This window comes from Choloepus didactylus, chromosome 1, assembly GCF_015220235.1.
Source record: "Choloepus didactylus isolate mChoDid1 chromosome 1, mChoDid1.pri, whole genome shotgun sequence".
NCBI classification, from domain to species: Eukaryota; Metazoa; Chordata; class Mammalia; order Pilosa; family Megalonychidae; genus Choloepus; species Choloepus didactylus.
The window spans coordinates 195,081,193-195,100,894 of record NC_051307.1 but is presented as its reverse complement, the minus strand read 5'-3'; the positions used below and the strand labels follow the sequence as shown (position 1 = coordinate 195,100,894).

At 39.3% G+C, this 19,702-nt stretch overlaps 1 protein-coding gene across 2 annotated transcripts in view; it reads right to left on the bottom strand.

Annotated features, from left to right (window-relative positions):
- ACKR2 (atypical chemokine receptor 2) overlaps window positions 1–19,702 on the bottom strand; it is a 54,912-nt gene that overhangs the window by 33,909 nt on the left and 1,301 nt on the right. The window lies entirely within an intron of this gene.

Below are 19,702 nucleotides of genomic sequence, written 5' to 3'. Positions count from 1 at the left end.
ATCCAGCCTCTGCACAGCTTGAGCTCTCTCCTAACCCCTAGAAAGACCTCGCCTTTCTGTCTACCCCTCCAGTGATAATCAGCATCACCATCGTGACTCAAACCAACCCTATGAAGGGTTTTTCACAGATGTGGAAACTGAGGCATAGAGAGACCAGGTAGACTTGCCTAAAATCCCACAGCTAGAAAGTGATGGAGCCAGGTTTTGAATCCAGGCTGTCTAAAACAGAGCCTATGTGCCTACTGTGCTTTACTGTCCCCTCTGAAGCAAACCCTTACCCAGTCTCAGCCCTGGTGTGGCATCATGCAGGACAACTTCCTGGACTCCCAAGCCCGTAGAATTACTCTTCTTCTGGTCTCAGCAGGACTCTCTGCCTGCCTGTTCAATTCACTTGGAGGTTAACTATAAACTCCCTGGAGATGTTGCTTCTACCAGGCTGAGAGTTCTTGAGGGGACAGCTGTTTCTTATTCCTTTGTGTATCTTTGTGTCTACTAGCCCGTCTGAGGCACTGGAGGCCTTCAGTAAGTGTATGTTGAACCCTATGTTTTTGCCTTGTTGTTTAACAAAGACCCAGCACTCTGTGCCAGTTATTTCACAGGCTGGTTTCCAGTGAAGTCCTGGGAATTGCTAGGAGGTGAGTGGTGAGTTGGAGGCATCAGACTCAAAAAAAAGCCTTAACCTGGGGTCCATAGAACCTACAGCTAGTATGCAAGAGGTCTGTGAACTTGGATGGGAAAAGGATTACATCCTTATTTTCACTAACCTCTGATGGAAAATTCAGCTTTTTTTGTTTGTTTGTTTGGAATGTGAGCAACAAACTGCAGCAGTACTGGCAGAACCCATGACTTTGTCACCAATAAAATCCCTGATAGTTTGATTTCACATCTCATCCCTTCGTTGAAATTCCAGTTATTTCCAGATCCACTGCTAGATCTTGTATTTAACACATTAATAAAGAAGCACATAGATAGCCCATACTGTGCCACAAGTAAAACAAATATTGATAATATTTCAACAGGATTGGCATTCTTTGTAATCATATTTTATTTTATGCATTTTAAAACATTATTGAAAGGGAGATGTGAAAGGAAATGAAATAAGCTTCAGTAGCAGAGAGATTCCAAAAGGAGCCGAGAGGTCACTCTGGTGGGCACTCTTACACACACTTTAGACAACCCTTTTTAGGTTCTAAAGAATTGGGGTAGCTGGTGGTGGATACCTGAAACTATCAAACTACAACCCAGAACCCATGAATCTCGAAGACAATTGTATAAAAATGTAGCTTATGAGGGGTGACAGTGGGATTGGGAAAGCCATAAGGACCACACTCCACTTTGTCTAGTTTATGGATGGATGAGTAGAAAAATAGGGGAAGGAAACAAACAAACAGACAAAGGTACCCAGTGTTCTTTTTTACTTCAATTGCTCTTTTTCACTTTAATTATTATTCTTATTATTTTTGTGCGTGTGCTAATGAAGGTGTCAGGGATTGATTTAGGTGATGAATGTACAACTATGTAATGGTACTGTGAACAATCGAATGTACGATTTGTTTTGTATGACTGCGTGGTATGTGAATACATCTCAATAAAATGAAGATAAAAAAAAAAAAACATTATTGAGATGGATCCATGGGCTTCACCAGACTGGTGGCAGGGGGCAGGGGGGCATGGTACCAAAAAGGTGAAAACTGCATCAAGTAGTGTAGTTTAGAGCAGAGTTTAGGAGCCAGACAGACCTGAGTTCAAACCTTAGTTCTGCCATTTACAAGCCATAGTGCCTAATCTCTAGCTGAGCCTCAGTTCCCTTGCCTGTAAAATGGGGATTACTACCCACCACAATGGATTAACATCTAGCACCTGAACAGAGGTGACGCCCAAACCCAGCATGGACTGTCCAATCAGGCAGACAAAGACTGGGGATAGTGGAACCCTCAGCTGGGGCACAGTCCACCTTTCCCTGGGCTTCTGTCAGAGAGGTCATTTGTCCCCTTCGGTCTGGATAAGCCTAGCTCTCCGTAGCAGGGCAGAAGTGCTGACCTCAGATCACTCCTATATGCTCCATCCCAGCTTCTAGGCTAAAAGGGGGTTGCTATCAGAGGTTATTTTAAGCCTTGACAGACATTTCCATATTTGTCCACTGGGTGGAGCTGGTTCATTAATCTGTCAGCCCAACAAGTGCACAGCCAGAACCTCTCAGAATCGTGGCCACACACTCAGAGATCCACAACCCAGCCAGACCCAACACCTCCTTGCCCCACTTTTTTTTTTTTTCAAATTGAGTCTGACAGACAGAAAAGTGTCCCCCCTGTGCCTCTTTCCAATCACTACCACTCCAAGAAGAGTGGAACCATTCTGACTTCTAACATCATAGGTTAGCTTTGCTTGTTTTTATATTTTATTTAAATGTAGTCATATAGACTATATTCCTTTGTGTTTGGTTCCTTTTATTTAATGTTAGGTTTGTGAGATTCTGTGAAGCTGTAGTTCATTCATTTTCAATGCCGTGTAAGGTCCACTGAATGAATATACCCTAATTTATTTGTCTATCCATCTTCTGATTTGGCATTTGGGTAGTTTCCAGTTTGGGGTATGTTTTGTGGTTGCTCCGTGGAGGATAAGGTCGAGGGAGCACCTGGGCTTTCTTATCTGCCTATCCAGATATGTGGCAAAAGGGGAAAAAGGGAGTGAGGGGGCTTGAAAGCTGTCAGTGGTCAAACATTAAAAGTGGAGTCAGACGCTTTATTACAGGGTTATTACAAGTAGTACTCCTATGGATATTCTTGGACAAGCCTTTTGGCAAACATATTGGGCATTTCTGTTGGGTACTTACCTAGGAATGCAGTTGTTGGGTTATGTGGTCAACTTTAATAAGCACTGCCAGTTTTCCAAAGTGATTGTACCAAATTAAGCTCCCCCCTCCCCCGCCACAGCATCATTTTTTTGTTTATCCAATCTGCAGTTGAGGGACATTTTTTGTTGATGACAAAAAATAAACTGTTATAAGCATTTATGTGCAGGTGTCTGTGTGGACATAGGTTTTCATTTCAATTAAGTCAATAACTAGAAGTGGAATTGCTAGGTTGTGTGGTAAGTGCATGTTTACTTTTAAAAGAAACAAGCCAGACGGTTTTCCAAAACTGGCAGTACCATTTTGTATTTCCACCAGCAAAGTACGCAAGTTCCAACTGCTTAGCACCCTGCTTAGTACTTGGTATGGTCAGTTGTTTTACTTTTAGCCATTCTAATAGGAATGAAGTGGTATCTCATTTTGGTTTTAATTTGCATTTCCCTAAGAACTAATAATGTTCAGCCTCTTTTCATGTGCTTATTTTCCATATATCATCTTGAAGCATCTTTTCAAATCTTTTGCCCATTTTCTAAAATTATGCTGTGTGTTTTCTTACCATTGAGTTTTGAGAGTTCTTTATAAATTCTGGATACAGGTCTTTTCTCAGATACATGATTTGCAAATATTTTCTTCCAGTTTCTGACTTTTTTTTCATTGTCCTAGCAGTGCCTTTCGAAGCACAGAAATTTTTTATTTTGATGAAGTCCAAATAATGTTTTCTTTTATGGATTGTGCTTTTGGTGTCTTATTTAACAAATCTTTGCTTACTCCCAAGGTCACAGTTTTTCTTCTATGTTTACTTCTGAAAGTTTTGTGATTTTAGGTTTTACATCTAGGCCTATGATCAATGAACTTATATTAGCAAAATTCATAAAAGCAACTTGAAAGGGGGTTCTGATAATATTCATTGTGAAAGAGATCATACTTTATGTGCAGTAAAACACTGAAGACATATAAGGAGGGTTTTAGTTTCTGTATACAGAATCAAATGGTAAGGATTTCTGCTAATTCAAAGTTTAACTTTCAGAATAAGTGACATGAAGTTTTGGGAATGATGAGGGCTGCTCTCCTCTCTGTATCCTCCCTTTTATAGACATGCCATCTACAGTATATATTTAGTAGGCTATAAGCATGCCTTTCCAATCTACAAAAAATTCCACACAGTCTTGGCTTTGTTTCCCTACTCCTCAAGGGATCATTTTTTTGGTTCCTCCAAGAATTAAGAGTTGGGAGGGAGGTTTAATATAACATGACAAGCAAGTCATAATTGGCATAGCAAATATATGAGGTGCACCTTCCAATCGTAATAATTAAATTGTAATTAATAACTTTAAATAATTCCACTTCTGTCCAGGATCCATCTGAACCAACTGGAGGGTTAGTCCTCTCTTCTGGAACAGGGTACCTGGGATACCTCTTTTAATTTTACCCACCTTGAGCACCAGTTGTGAGTTTACGAGCCACTTATTCTTTCTTTACAGAGGCAAGAGATGACTCCTCAGTTTGTGGATCCCCTATAGATATCCCTAGTTGCACTGGACCCTGTTCTAGAATGCTAAGTATTTACAATTGGCCTCTCAAGTTCAAAAATGTAAAGCTAGAACCAGGGCATAAAACTAAGTATTACTAAAGGTGAGGAGTTCTCTATATCCCAAAGAGGCTAAACAACACACTGGCTTTGTCAGGCAGGATCCATGTCCTAGATATTCTCAGGGTGGGGGAAGTTTTTATAGGGTCTTACATATTGTGTCCCAAAAGTGGCATATGCAGCAATCAGAGAACTTTGGGGAAGATGCTAAAGCCTGGATGTACACCAACTATTGTGTGATCATGCATCACCACCAAAAGACACTAAAGGAGACAGACATGGTGGTAAGGAGTGGGGAAGGTGGACCTTCCTGGTAGACACCAGTAAACTTCAGAGGTAAGCAAGGGGAGGACTTAGGAATCCTACAGTTGGTATTAGCTCAGCAGTCTCCCATTTCACATGCTAGTCCTGAGGTTATTAACCCACCACCTCCACCCAGTGCTATGAAACTTCTTTGTGGTCTTTGCTCGGTTCGTCTTGAACGCCATACAGTAACCCCCTTTCCCTTCTAGGCAAAAGCTGCCACAAGGCTTTGGTGGTCTCTGAATTGTATCCAAGTTCATCTTATTTGCTACCCATTTTGACTGGTTATGACTTGTCATTCTTGTATCCCCAAGGATGGTCTAGAGCCCCATGGAGTCATTGGGAGGGTCAAGACAACATCATGAGACACTTTCTGTCTGGCTTCTTTCTTGGAATTCCTTTGCATAAACCCTGTATCCCACTGGAACAAGTGTGTGTTGTACAGAGTCTAGAGTGGCTTGGCTGAGCTGCAAAGAAATCAAGGACACAAATGAGTGCTTGCCAATAAGAAAGCAACAGACAAGTAAGAAACCTCTCAGGATCTGGAGAAAGACAAACAGATGGACCAACAATTTCATTTTATGATGCGTACCTGAAGCCACAAGGCCTTTCTGAAAAGAAAACCAACCCAGAAACAGAGGTGAAATACCGTCTCACCAGGAGCACGGTGCGAGGGAGGAGGACACCTAAGTAAGACATTAAGGATCTCACCAGGTGTGCACCTGTTGTGCATCCTAGGTTACACATCTGTTCTTCTTGAAGCCTGTATTGCTCCATTTCCTCTTGACTACACCAAATTGTTGGGGAAGTGGGGGGTGGGGGGTGGGCATAGATTCAAAAATTTAAAAACAAGACTTGGCCACTTTTAGAGGCTGCACTGTAGAAGGAAGGACGGGAATGCTTATTAGCCAGAGCTGGAGACCAGTACACTCTAATTCCTTCCACATTGAAATTACACATGTCCTTTGATACATGGATACAACCCAAGACCCCTCTCCACAACTACCTTGTGTGGTCACTGGAGGAAAAGAGGCTTTGGGTCATTTAAGGAGAAAAGATGAGACCTCATCACATTCAGGAAGGGTTAGAAATAGGGACCTTATAAAATAACAAACTTCAAAAAAGCTATTCGATGGTAGAACTGTAGCATCCTTTTGAAACTTGCTCTATAGCTATTTGTTAAATGGTAATTTGAAAGCCATACCTTCTTGTATATTTCACAATAAGGAAATAACTGAAACTATGGTACTGTAACTCATAAAAACTTTGGAAATTTCCTATGTATCTACTTGTTAAATCATACTTTGAAAGATATTACCTTTTCGTATATATATTTCATAATAAGGAAATAACTGAAACTGTGGAATTGTAACCTATAAATATTCTTCTAAATTTACTAACTACTTGTTAAATTGCACTTGGAAGGTTGTCACTTTTATGTATATACGTTATACTCTACAATAAAAAAATAATAATATAAAATAATAAAGTGGCAGAGAATTTGGCAAAATTGTGTCTGATATCAGACGGAAGGCGGAATTTGAAAGTGAGGAGCTGGGATATTTAGCTGAGGAGATTTTGAAACTCAATGTTGAAAGCGTGGCCTGGCTTCTCCTTGCAGCTTATAATAAGATGGGAGAAGAGAGAGATAAACTTAGAACTGAACTCTTGGGTTCAAAAAAACCAGAAACTGATGGTTTGGAAAGTTCTGGGCTTCCAAAAAGTGAGACCGCAGAAGCTACATCCCCATGTGAGAATTTAACCATACATGGAACCCAGCCGCCATTTCATTATAAGCCAAGACTGGAGATGGAGTTATCAAGAAAGGATTTATGGACACTCCTGTTGTCTGACGTTTTCGACCCCTGTATACTTCATGCCAAGCCAACAAGATTTTTGTGAGATCTATTTAGACAGCGACACTGCCGGTCTGTACTGGAGAAGGGACAAATTGAAGGAAATATGTCGTCAAAGACAGAGCCATGGAGATGGAAGTCTGGAGTCAAGAAGTCTCAGGCAGGGAGAACGGAGCAGCCCACACACCTGGAATGAGTGAGCCACCCCAGAGGTTGAGGGCAGGCATTCCTCTGCCACCCCAGGCCTCAGAGAGGGTGGAGCACATTCTCCGGGGACTGGGGAGAGCCTGGTAGCCCAGAGTCTGGGTGGCACCCCAATGTTTGAGGAGGGTGGGGCCTAGAAGAAGGTGGTCTCCCCAATGTGTGGATATGTTGGAGCACTCACCCCAGCAATTGGAGAGAAAAGGGCTACTGCATAATCCTTTGGAAAGTGTAGGACTGCTGCTCTCTCAAGCCCCAAGGATAAAATGTCATTCTTAAAATGACTCTCAGACTTTGAAATCTAATGGAGTTTGCCCTGCAGGTTTTAGGAACTGTTTTGGTTCTGTTAACCCTGTTTTCCTTTGAGTTTTTCCTTATAGCAATGGGAATGTTTAATCTATGACTGTCCCTCCTTTGTATATTGGCAGTACATAATTTGTTCTAAGTTTCACAGGTCCACAGCTAGAGGGGAATTATGCCTTAACACAGACCATGTCTGTAACTGATTCTGATGGGATCTTGTACTTACCTATTGTTACTGAAATGATTTAAGTTTTTGTGATATTGCAATGGGATGAATGTATTTGTATATGGAAAGATCATGTCATTTTTGGGTCCACGGGGTGGAATGTGCCAGTTTGAATGCATTATGTCCCCCAAAACACCATTATCTTTGATGCAATCTTGTGTGAGCAGACATATTAGTATCGATTAGATTGTAATTCTTTGAGTATTTCCATGGAGATGGGACCCACCCAACTGTAGGTGATAACTCTGATTAGATAATTGCCATGGAGGTGTGGCCCTGCCCATCCAGTGTGGGCCTGTATTAGTTTACTAGAGCACTATATAAGCTCTGACAGAAGAAGCGAGCTTGCTATAGCCAAGAGGGACACTTTGAAGAACGCACAGGAGCTGAGCAAGGAGCTGCAGCTTACAGAGACATTTTGGAGACAACCGTTGAAAGCAGACTTTTGCTCTGGAAAAGCTAAGAGAGGACAAATGCCCTGAGAGCAACTGAGAGTGACATTTTGAAGAGAAGCTGCAGCCTACAGAGGACAAAACACCCCAAGAGCAATATTTTGGAGAATGCCATTTTGAAACGCAACCTGGGAGCAAGCTGATGCCAGTCACATGCCTTCTGAGCTAACAAAGGTTTTCTGGATGCCAATTGTCATCCTTCAGTGAAGGTACTCATTTGTTGATACCTTACCTTGGACACTTTATGGCCTTAAGACTGTAACTTTGTAACCAAATAAACCCCCTTTATAAAAGCAAAACAAAACAAAACAAAACAAAAAGCTATTTGAAAGACGGTACTGAAAAGAAGATTTGATAAGCGGTCCCAGTATTTTTTCAGTAAAATATTAGAGAGCTAAGAAAGGGTCATAAGGTTTGTAAGTTCAGAGTTAAAAATTTAGAATATGTGACCTGAAATTGTGGATTATGGAGGCTGATTTCCACTTGAGGATAGAGTCGTGGAGGATGACTTCTACCCCCAGCCTCCTCCTGCCTCTACACACATTCCTTGGGACACTTGGAGGTCCCAGAACAGCCCCTTCAAGTCACCCCTGTATCCTGTTCTGTGTCCCTTTTGCCCCTTAGTTAGCACTACCAGCAGCATATTCAAAGAGTAAGGCCTCATGGCAGAGGAGAAAGTGCATGCTGGTGGTTCAGAGGCCCCTCTCCTAGTCCCAATTCTGAAACTGGTTTACTCTAGGAATAAGGGCAAGACCCCTCTCCCCTCTGGGCCTCAGAACCCCTACCTATAAAACCAGAGTTGGTCCAACTCCAGGGACCTAAAAGAAAAAAAGTGAAGGATCAGAAAGCTGAAGGAGGTAGGATTTGGGGTAAAGGTGAAAAGAAAGCAGCAAACGCAGTCCTTAGCCTGATCTCCTGGTATTAGCATTGGGGACAGTGACTCACTCTGGCCCACCCAGAATTGATCATCATTCCGGGTCACCACTCCCATTTTCTCCCCTGACCTTCTTGGGAAGAGAATTTCTGATAAGTCAAAGATGGACTGACTGCCTTAGTCATCAACCCAATAAGGCTATTGCTTGCAGCACAAAGGGTCACATGAGTGATTTATTTGTACCTAGTAAACTAATCCTCTTGTTTGAAAGTTGTGAGTCCTGACACACCTTTGTAGACACATGGCTACCAAAGCCTGTATTTGCAGCATTTTGGGTACGTTGCATTGATCAAATAGTACATCTTTCACATTCCAACCACGGTGGCCCTCTTGCTAACCCTCATCTCTCCTCTTCTCCCCCTTCAAATCACCCTTCCTAAACCCTGCTCAAATCCATTCTCCACCAGGATATTTTCTCCGTCCCTTCTCTAATTCTTCCACCATCAGAGGCCTTGGTGTCCCCTTTTTCCAAGAGTGTTCTGCCCTCCACTGGCTGTCTATAAATGTTTAACCATGATGATCTCATTTTGCCCATTATTATACACAACTCTGGGCCATCTCTTGCATTACTCTCCTGTTTGTTACTGTACACCATTGAAATTGCTGGTATTGCACCTTATAATATAACTCTACTTTCTAATATAATTCTATTTTCAGAGGTTACTAAAGAAAAGAATTTACATCCTGGCTTGAATATCTTCTTCAGCATACTGTATTCCTGACAAGGAACCTCCAAGAATCCCCTCATTTAGTCCCAGAAGTCATCAGTCTTTGTCCTGAACTAGAGAGAAGAAAGTTAACTTGGATCGTAACTGGCAAGTGGGGTGAATTCGCCTCTCAATACCTCATACTCTCAGATCATCCCAGAACATAAACATACAAGGCGGCTTAGGTATGATCACGCACTTCAGAAACAATTCCTCTTCGCTCCCCTTTCAGGGTGAACTTGATTCAACTTTCCTTACTTGAAATAACATGCAGTGTAAGCATCCTTTGACCTATCCCACTGTGGTCAGAGTATATGACTACATTTTTTTCTTTTCCCTGTTGAATTTATACAAGCCCTGCTAAACAGATAGTTTTTTATGGGGAAGATTCAAAGGTAAATGGTATATAAAAGGTAATTCAATATTCTGACACTTCCCAAAGTTGGCAAACAACCATCATAAAGTCCTGGGTGGGAAGTGTTGGAGCTTTTCCCTGTGGGTGGGAGTGTCCAAGCAGAGGTTGGATGAATAGCTGTCAAAGAATCCCACACTAAATGATGGCTGGACCACAGAAGTCCTATAGGTCCTTCCAACCTCACAACTCCCATGGGTGGAGAGAAACAAACGGACAGGTCCAAAGTCCTAGAGCTCTCATTTTGGCACTTGGTCAAATCCTGTCTTAAAGAATTCCTGTGTAGATACCTTGTCTTCTTAACTAAGCTGTAGGTTCCCCAGATATAGAGAGCACTGCCTTTCTTCTCTTGCTCTAGTCTTCAACATTATTCAGCCTAGCGCTCAACATTTAAGAGGTGACAAATAACCACCAAATTCTTTCATCATTTCAATGTCATGCTTTAAAGTTACTGCTAGAAAAGTTACCTCTAGAAATAAGGTTTCAGGGATATGGAGTTATGGTTAAGACATAGTTCCCACCTAAAAGAATCCCATGGAAGAAACCCACAACATCAGAATTTTGAAAGACTGATTTGTAATAAAGGTTATAACAAAGGTACTGGTGTTGAAACTATGATGGAAGTTCAAATAAGGAAACTACACATTTTAGCAGGAGAGAGGGATTGAGGAAGATTTGGCAGAGGAAATCCTTTGGAGCTAGGACACAAAGGATGAATGGGGTTTTAGCAGGTAAAAAGTGAACACCTAAAAACTCAGATAAGTAGTACCCTCCAGTCAACAACAGCAAAATATAGTCTTTGCAGATGTATATGTAGCATTCTCCAAGCAAATCATGTGTTAGGCCGTAATAAATAAAATTTAAAAGTTTTAAATCATACAGAGTATGCTCCCCAACAAATACGGAATGAAATTAGAAATCACTAACATAAGGAAATTTGGGAAATTCACGAATATGTGGAAATTAAACAACACATTCCTAAACAACCAATAAATCAAAAAAGAAATCACACATAAAGTTAAGAAATACTTTGAGATAAATGAAAACAAAAGAAAAACATACAAAAACTTATGAGATGCAGTGAAAGTAAGGCTTAGAGATAAATGTATAGCTGTAAATGTCTATATTTAAAAAGAAAAAAGACCTCAAATCAATAAACTATCTCTGCACTTTAAGAAACTAGAAAAAGAAGAGCAAATTAAATCTAAAGCAAGCAGGAAGAAGGAAACAACAAATATTAGAATGGAAATAAATGACAGGCAAAAGAATACCACAGAGAAAATCAACAAAACCAAAAGTTGGTTCACAGAAAAGATCAATAAAATTGACAAATCTTTAGCTAGACCAAAAGGAAAAAAGAGAGAAGATTCAAATTACTAAAATCAGAAATGAAAGAGGGGCAGTAATTACAGAATAAAAAGAAATTATAAAGAAATACTCTGAACAACAGTATGCCAACAAATTAGAGAATTCAGATCAAACAGACACATTCATTTCTAAAGAGAGACAAACTACTAAAACTGCCTCAAGAAGAAACAGAAAATCCCAATAAACATATAACAAATTAAGGGATTGAATCAAGAATCACAAAACTTTCCACAAAGAAAATACCAGAACCAGATGGCTTCACTGGTGAATTTTACCAGAAGTTTAAACAATTAATAACAATCCTTCATAAACTCTTCAAAAAAATAGAAGAGGAAGGAACACGTCACAATTCATTCTAGGAAGCTACTATTATCCTGATACCAAAACCTGACAGAGACATAACAAGAAAAGAAAACTACAAATAGCCCTTATAAATATAGATGCAAAAATTCTTGACAAAGTACTAGCAAACAGAATCCAACAACAAATAAAAAGGATTATACACCATGACCAAGCAGGATTTATTCCAAGAATGCAAGGTTGGTTCAAAATCCAAAAATCAACCAATGTAATATATCATACTAATAGAATAAAGGAAAAAACCACATGAACCTTTCAACAGATGTAGAAAAAGCATCGGATAAACTCCAACACCCTTTCATGATAAAAGCACTCAAAAAAATAGGAACAGGAGAACTTCCTCAGCACGATAAAGGTCATCTATGAAAACCCACAGGTAAAATGATACTTAATGTTGAAAGACTGAAAGTTTCCTCCTAAGATTGATTAACAACACAAAGATGTCAATTTTTTCCACTTCTATTCAGTATTGCACTGAAGGTTCAAGCCAGAGCAATTAAGCAGGAAAAGGAAATAAAAGGCATCCAGATTGGAAAGGAAGAAGTAAAACTATCTTTATTGCAGATGATATGATCTCATAAAGAATACAAGCATACACAAACAATTAGAGCTAATAAACAAGTTCAGCAAAGTTGTAGGATACAAGATCAACATGCAAAAATCAGATCTATGTTCATATACAAGCAATGAAGAATCCAAAAATGAAACCTAACTGCATTTTCAATAACATCAAAAAGAATAAAATGCTGAGTAATGAATTTATCAAATAAAGTATAAGACTGTACACTGAATATTACAAAATATTATCTAAAGAAATTAAAGAAGACCTAAATAAATGGAAAGACAGCTTATGTTCATGGATTGAAATAATATTATATTGTTAAGATGGCAATACTCTCCATAGTGATCTATACATTCAACAAGATCCCATCAAAATCCCAGTTGGCTTTTTTGCAGAAATGGAAAAGCTGATTCTGAAATTCATATGGAAATGCAAAGGATGCAGAATAGCCAAAATAATATTGAAAAAGAAGAACAAAGTTGGAGGACTCACAGTTCCCAATTTCAAAACTTACTTCAAAGGTGTCATAATCAAGATTGTGTGGCACTGGCATAAGGTTAGATGTATAGATCAATGGAATAGAATTGAGAGTCCAGAAATAAACCCATATATCTATGGTTAATTGATTTTAAACAACAGTGCCACAACAAAGTCAACAGGAAAAGAATAGTCTTTTAAACAAATGGGGCTGGGAAAACTTAGATATCTATGTGCAAAAGAATAAAGTTATATACCTACTTCACAACATATACAGAAAGTAATTCAAGGACTTCCCATCAACCACAATGGAATGAAGCTAGAAATCAATAAAAGAAGGAGAACTGAAAAATTTACAAACAGGTGGAAATTAAACAACACATTATTAAAAAATGATGGTCAAAGAAGAAATAACAAGGGAAAATTAGGAAATATCTTGAGGTGAATGAAAACAAAAACAGAACATAACAAAACTTATGGGATGCAGCAAAGTCAGTGCTGAGAGGGAAATTAATAGCTCTAAATGCTTACATTAAAAAAATAAGAAAGATCTCAAATCACTGATCTAACCTCAAAAATGGAGAAGCTATAAAAAGAGGAGAAACCATACCCCAAGAGAGTAGAAGGAAAGAAATAATAAAGATTATAGTGGAGATAAATAGAGAATTAAAAAAACAATAGAGAGAATCAATAAAAGCAAATTTGGTTCTTAGGAAAAATGAATAAAATCAACAAACCTGTACCTAGACTGACAAAGGAAAAAAGAAAGAGGATGCAAAAACAAAATTAGAAATGAAAGGCTGGACACTACTACTGAATCCACAGAAGTAAAAAGGATTATAAGAGGATATTATGAAGAACTTTATGCCAACAAGTTAGATAAACCAGATGAAATAGACAAATTTCTAGAAACTCAAAAATTACCTACACTGACTCGAGAAAAAACAGAAAATCTCAATAGGCCAATAACAAGTACAGAGATTGAACTGGTAATCAAAAACCTCCCAATAAAGAAAAACCCAGGACCAGATGGCTTCACAGATGAATTTTACCAAACATTCCAAGAATTAACACCAATCCTGCTCAAAGTCTTCCAAAAAAAAAAAAAAAAATTGAAGAGGAGGGAATACTTCCTAACTCATTCTATGAAGCCAACATCTCCCTAAAATCAAAGTCAAATAAAGATGCCACAAGGAAAGAAAATTACAGACCAATATCCCTTATGAATACAGAAGCAAAAACCCTCAACATAATACCATCAAATCTACTCCAACAGCACTTAAAAGAATTATAAACTATGATCAAGTGGGATTTATCCCAGGTATGCAAGGTGGTTCAACATAAGAAAATCAATATAATATACTATATTAATAGGACAAAGAGATTAAAAAACCCACATGATCATCACAATGATGCAGAAAAAGCATTTGACAAAATTCAGCACCCCTTCTTAATAAAAACACTAAAAAAACTAGGAATAGAAAGAAACGTCCTCAATATGATAAAGGGCATATAAGAACTCAAAGCTAGTATCATCCTCTACTGGTGAAAGAATGAAAACTTTCCCCCTAAGATCAAGAACAAGACAAAGATTCCTTTCAAAAGATGAAGAGATAGCATCAGCTTGGAGATCAGGAAAAAATCTATTCACAAAGGTAGTGGCATATGAATTTTAAACAATGTGCAAGATTTTAAAATGTTTTCTGATTGCAATAATAATCAAATTAAGTTTAGTAAATATAGAAAAACACAACAAGGGAAATATAAATCACAAATTACTCAGAAAAAAGCCACCATTAACATTTAGGAGTTACAGCTTTACACACACACACACACACACGCACACATGCGCACATATACGAATGCCCATGTGTTTGTGATTACACACATTTTTTTTTTTAAAACAAAAGTTGTGATTGATAAGGATTCTAAGGGAAACAAAAAGTCAAAAAGGACATTCTAAGAGAGGGGGCCTATAAAGCATAGGCAGGGAACAAGAAAGGACAAAGAGGCAATGAGGTGTTCCAGAATGAGCATGGGCTAACCAGGACTGGATTCAAATCCTGTCTCTGCCTCCATGGAAACCCAAGCAAGTTACTTAAACATGCTGAACCTTAGTTTCTTCACATGTAAAGTGGGGATAATACTTACTTGGTGGGGTTGTTTTAAAGATCAGAGACACTTTAGAGTGTCATGGCTAGAGAATGACAGGGATTGAGCATGAGTGGATGTTTGTACAGCAGGCTGTTTGGGTAGCTGAATTGGTTCTGCTTGCTTCTGGTGTAAGGTACATGCAGGGAAGGAGGAGCACAGGGACAACTTACTGGATTCCAAGGGACAAACCCATGGATCACAAGAGTTCCAGATCCCAGTTAATTGTAAGAGCAAATTAGCCAGAAATAACAATAGGTCTGTTAAAACTATTGGTAAACTGAACTGCCCTTAAGTAACAGCCCACCAAATTCCTGGAGAAATCACTTAGCCCAGTTTCACTGCCTTGTGATTTCCCACTGAGAGCTATATTTTCTAGCTGACAGGCCAAAGTTACTAGCTCATTTTTTCTTACTGTTATTTTAATACTCACAATCCTTGAAAATCTTTCTGACCCCCATAAAGCAGAGTGACAGAAAGACTTTGGTGGCTAGCACTTAACTGCTGATTTACTGAGTGAACTTAGGTAAGGCAAATTATCTTTCTTTTCTAGTTTTCCCTGAAACACAGCAGGCAGGTTGCTTTTCCTGAGCAAAAGCTTCAGCATCGGGAGAGTCACTCAGGCCACCAATTTAGGTGACGTGTCTGTTTGCATAATTCACTTTTCTCATAGAGATGAAACAGGAAAGTAATCGTCCATTCACCTCGGGCAAAGGAGACCATTATTCTTTCCTTACTGCGATTTCAATCTAATTTAGATGTCAGGAACATTTATGAGCCTGCAATTCATTAAGCTATCAAGATAAACAGATAGTGACTCCTAATCCGTGCGGAGACAGGATAACTTGGAGACCAGTCAATAAAAACCTATTTGCAATGCTATTGAGTATGACAGTGCCTCACAGAAGAGGACTGTAAAAATAGCTCTAAATCACTGGAAGAAAATGGGGAAAAGGAGAGGCAATCAGTATCCAAGGACTGGAGGAATGCTCTGAAGGGAGACTGTAAATGTCGGCTGATAATAGGGAGTAAGAAGCCACAGGAGCCCACAGCCCCTGCCCTGTTACTGCAGCCCTAGTAGCTGAGAATGCAATCATCGAACTCAAGCGCTGGCCTGAGTCATTCAACCAGGTCTCCTACGTGCAGGATAGCACCAGGCACTGTAGGCTATACAAAGATGGGTGTGACATTAAGTGCTGCTGCTAGGAAGCCTGTAATCCAGTGCCCTTACATAACCACAGTACTCAACAGAAATCCAAGTGCCAGGAACGAGGTAGAGAACCCCAGGTAGAAAATCCTAAGTTTTTCCTTTCTACTGCAAAGAGCTGTTTGCCTATGGTAAACAGAAAGCTTGTTTCCTGTGATCAGTGCTGTTTTTGTGTAATCTAGTCCCATTCCTATACAACTACAGGTTATAAAAATAAATCAATTTTTTTAGCTATAAAATTATATTACATCGGGACTGGCGATTTGATGTGCTGAGCCCTCTATCATGGGACTTGCCCTTGTGGAGCTCACTGCTGCAAAGGAGAGGCTAAACTTGCATATAACTGTGACTAAGTGTCTCCCCCTGAGTGCCTCTTTGTTGCTCAGATGTGGCCCTCTCTCTCTCTAGCTGAGCCACCTCAGTAGGTGAGCTCACTGCCCTCCCCCATACATCGGACTGGACTCCCAGGGGTGTAAATCTCCCTGGCAACGCGGGATATGACTCCCGGGGATGAGTCTGGACCCGGCATCATGGGATTGAGAGTGTCTTCTTGACCAAAAGGGGGATGCAAGACGGGGTGAAGTAGGGTTTCAGTGGCTGAGAGATTTCGGGTGGAGTTGAGAGGTCACTCTGGTGGACATTCTTATGCACTATATAGATAACACCTCTTGGGTTTTGGTGTGTTGGAATAGCTAGAGGTAAATACCTGAGGCTACCAGACTCCAACCCAGTGGTCTGGACTCCTGAAGACAACTGTATAATAATGTAGATTACAAGGGGTGACAGTGTGATTGTGAAGAGCTTGTGGATCATGCTCCCTTTGTCTAGCATATGGATGGATGAGTAGAAAAATGGGGACAAAAGACTGGGTGACGAATGGGGTGGGATGTGGGGGATGGTTTGGGTGTTCTTTTTTTGCTTTTATTTTTTATTCTTATTCTGATTCTTTCTGATATAAGGAAAATGTTTGGAAATCGATTGTGGTGATGAATGCATAACTATGTGGTCATGCTGTGAACAGTTGACTGTATACCATGGATGATTGTATGGTTTGTGAATATATTTTAAAAAAAATTATATTACAATTTTTCTAATTTTTTAAAGCAGGATGAAACTTACAAAAAACCTGAATATTTAAAAGACCAAATTCTGCCTGATCATTCTCTATTGAAACACATATTCAATAAAAATATGTGATATAAAATTATGCAAATTTTAAAGTAGAGATGGTTATTTAATTCCAAAACCAAATATCTTCAAGAGAAGGAAGAGAGTCAGGGAGGGTTCAGCTAAGTCAGAGAAGTCCTCTGCCCATAACCCTACCTGCCTACCTACCTCCCACTCCCCACAGAACTAAGGAAGAATGAAGAGGAATTTGAGGGGCTATGATGAATCCAAGATCTATTTTTTTAGTGACAGCCTCACAGCATTTCTTTAGTACTGTCAGTAAAAACAATCTTGTGTCATGCCCAAAATGAGGCAAATGTCTTTCCTTATTTCATGTTTATGTGCTCTCCTGCACAAATGAATCTCCCGACATAATTGCACATAGCAATTAGGCAAATCTGGACCAGATTGGAAGGAAAACCAGAGGAAAGTTGTCAAGGGATGATAGCATCAATATGACAGAGAAGTCACGTTAGATAAGGGCTGAGAAACTGAATTATGCCCACTGACATATGTCCTTCACTATTGTAGTTTTAGTGGTGTGATAATAGAAACCAATGGATTGAGCGATGAGGGGGGAAGATGTGGAGATTATATGTAGACTCTTCGCTAAGAAGCTGGGCTGAGAAGGCAAAGAGAAATAGAGCAAAATAGCTAGAGGAAAAATGAAGAGTCAAGGAAAGGATTTTCTTTTAAACAAGGGATGAGTCTTGAGTTTGAGAAGCTTGGATAAGACAGAGCAGTAACTAAAAGTGAGAGCAAATAGCTGATAGGATTATGTGGCAAGAATGATGGAATCCAGAGCATAGGGGTTGACTAGTATTCAACAAGAAGGTACCCAAGACCAGAAGAACTGACTGATATGCATGTAGGCAAGTCTACAGGTGGGATAAGAGTCAGGAGAATTTCTAAAGGTTCTCAATGAAAAGGGTTGGTGAGGTTATCAGGGAAATAGAAGATTAGACTGAACAAAGATAAGTGCATGGATTGACTCAGAGCAGGGGTTGGCAAACTTGGAGGCTTAGAGGAGAAAAGTGATTTGCTTGAGGTTTCATGGCTGGTTACTGCTTAGGAACATGGCAACAAGGGGAAAGGGGCTGGTTTGGAAAGGGGACCTCCATGTACTGAGTATCTATTATATCCCAAGTGCTGTTCTTCATGTTCTATATAAGGTCATTTAGGCCACACAATGTAGCGCTATATGGGATTTATTAATATCCCCATTTTATTGATGAAACATTTGAGACTCCAAGAAGCTCAATAACTTCTTCAAAGTCATAATGCTAAGACAAGCCAGCATTCAAATCTAAGTTCTCTCTGGGTATTTCTCTCTGAGCTCCCTGGGCTTTTTCTGTCTTTTAGCCTCATAAAGGACTCCAGCAAAAGATTAAGACCCACCATGAATTGGGTGGGTCATATCTCAATTGAAATAACCTAATCAAAAAGTCCCACCCACAGACCTGACTCCCAGGGGTGTAAATCTCCCTGGTAATGCAGGATATAACTCCCAGGGATGAGCCTGGACCGGGCATCATGGGATTGAGAAAAATTCTTGACCAAAAGAGGAATGAGAAATGAAACAAAATAAAGTTTCAGTGGCTGAGAGATTTCAGAGTGAGAGTTTACTCTGGAGGGCATTCTTATGCATTATACAGATATCCTTTTTAGGTTTTAGTGTATTGGAATAGCTAGAAGTAAATACCTGAAACTGTCAAACTGCAACCCAGCAGCCTTGATTCTTGAAGACAACTGTATAACTATGTAGCTTACATGAGGTGACAGTGTGATTGTGAAAACCTTGTGGCTCACACTCCCTTTATCCAGTCTATGGATGGATAAGTAGAAAAATGGGGACAAAAACTAAATGAAAAATAAGGTGGGATGGGGGGGATGATTTGGGTTTTCTTTTTTCTTTTAATTTTTTATTCTTATTGTTATTCTTTTTGGTGTAAGGAAAATGTTCAAAAATTGGTTGGAGTGATGAATGCCCAACTATATGATGGTACTGTGAACAGTTGATTGTACACCCATGGATGATTGCATGGTATGTGAATATATCTCTATAAAACTGAATTTTTTTTAAAAAAAGTATACCACAGCTAAAAAAAAAAAAAAAAAAAAAAAAGTCCCACCCATAACAGGTCTGCACCCACAGGAATGGATTAAAAGAATGGCCTTTTTAACGGTACAAAACAGCTTCAAACCAGCACAGTGATTGAGGTTAATAATGATGTGTGAGAACTGAAATACATCTCGCTATGGGCCAAATTCCATACTCTATTCCTTGCCAGAGCTTGAAAAGCAATATACAACTTTCTAACAAACATGGTAGTTATGAGTCTTTATACTCTAAAACAGTGAAGTATTTAAATGGTGCAGAAAAGAATAAAGACATATTGTATTAGAGTTACAAATTGTTGAATCTATATTCCTAGAATTTTCATAGATGATTTAGGGCAAACCAAACAAGAGTTTAAGTTAAAAACATCCACAGTAACAGACTTATTTAAAAACAAAGCCAAACAAAAAAACCAAAGACTAGGCCACACTATTGCTCTTGGAACAAACACTTATTTG